This window comes from Salvelinus fontinalis, chromosome 11, assembly GCF_029448725.1.
Source record: "Salvelinus fontinalis isolate EN_2023a chromosome 11, ASM2944872v1, whole genome shotgun sequence".
Lineage (NCBI taxonomy): Eukaryota > Metazoa > Chordata > Actinopteri > Salmoniformes > Salmonidae > Salvelinus > Salvelinus fontinalis.
In genome coordinates this window covers 57,822,645-57,824,388 of record NC_074675.1, presented here as the reverse complement: position 1 = coordinate 57,824,388, position 1,744 = coordinate 57,822,645, and positions in this window count along the sequence as shown.

Genomic DNA, 1,744 nt, shown 5'->3' with positions numbered 1-1,744 from the left:
TTCTGTGAGCTTGTGTGGCCTACCACTTTGCGGCTGAGCCGTTGTTGCTCCTAGACGTTTCCACTTCACAATAACAGCACTTACAGTTGACCGGTGCAGCTCTAGCAGGGCCGAAATGTGACTAACTGACTTGTTGGAAAGGTGGCATCCTATGACAGTGCCACGTTGAAAGTCACTGAGCTATTCAGTAAGGCCATTCTACTGCCAATATTTGTCTATGGAGATTGCATGGCTGTGTGCTCAATTTTATACACCTGTCAGCGACGGGTGTGGCTGAAATAGACGAATCCACTCATTTGAAGGGGTGTCCACATACTTTTGTATATATAGTGTATTAGGCAACATCAACTGGAGGGTATGGAAAGAGAGAGATAACAGAGAGAGAGAGAGAGTACAGAGAGAGAGATGACAGAGAGAGAGAGATAACAGAGAGAGAGAGATAACAAAGAGAGAGATGACAGAGAGAGAGAGAGCAGAGAGAGGGAGAGAGAACAGAGAGAAAGAGATAACAGAGAGAGAACAGAGAGAAAGAGAGAACAGAGAGAGAGAGAACAGAGAGAAAGAGATAGCAGAGACAGAGAGAACAGAGAGAGAGAGAGAACAGAGAGAGAGAGAGAGATAGAGAGAACAGAGAGAGAGAGAGAACAGAGAGAGAGAGAGAACAGAGGAGATAGACAGAGAGAAAGAGAGAGAGAGGAGAGAGAGAGAGAGAGAGAGAGAGAGAGAGAGAGAGAGAGAGAGAGGAGAGAGAGAGAGAGAGAGAGAGAGAGAGAGAGAGAGAGAGAACAGAGAGAACAGAGAGAGAGAGAGAGAGAGAGAGAGAGAGAGAGAGAGAGAGAGAACAGAGAGAACAGAGAGAACAGAGAGAACAGAGAGAACAGAGAGAACAGAGAGAACAGAGAGAGAGACAGATAAAGAGAGGGAAAGGTAGGAACCATTAACAACTGATAAACTCACCCAGGATATAAAAGGGAATGAAGATCGATGGCATATTGATGATTTATTGCGTCTGCATCTGATGGGTTGAGGCAGAACCAAGTCCGTCACACGTGAAGACAAGAATGTCTTTTTCTCTTCAGCGTCTCTCTGACAGGAATTGAGTCACAGACCACAAACACCTGGGCTGTCTCAACAGTGTAGAGTGACTTCCTTCCCTCGTCTCCTCTCCTTCATCTGCACTGAATCCCCCTGACTCAGAATCAACATGCTGAAACCAATATATAATACTGGATGTATGGCTTCATCTGCCCAGTTGGTTCATAAAGGAGAGAGAAATTAGAGGAGAAGAGATGAAAAGAGGAGATGAGGAGAGGAGATGAGGAGATGAAGCTGCTTCAGACTATTGAGACGCAGCCCAGGTCATCCTGACAGGATGCTGAGCACTTTGACACTCTCTCTCTCTCTCTCTCTCTCTCTCTCTCTCTCTCTCTCTCTCTCTCTCTCTCTCTCTCTCTCTCTCTCTCTCTCTCTCTCTCTCTGTTCTCTCTCTCTCTCTGTTCTCTCTCTCTCTCTGTTCTCTCTCTCTCTCTCTCTCTCTGTTCTCTCTCTCTCTCTGTTCTCTCTCTCTCTCTGTTCTCTCTATCTCTCTCTCTCTCTCTGTTCTCTCTCTCTCTCTGTTCTCTCTCTCTCTCTTGCTCTCTCTCTCTCTCTGTCGCTCTCTCTCTTGCTCTCTCTCTGCCGCTCTCTCTCTCTCTCTGTCACTCTCTCTCTCTCTCTCCCTCTGTCACTCTCTGTCACTCTCTCT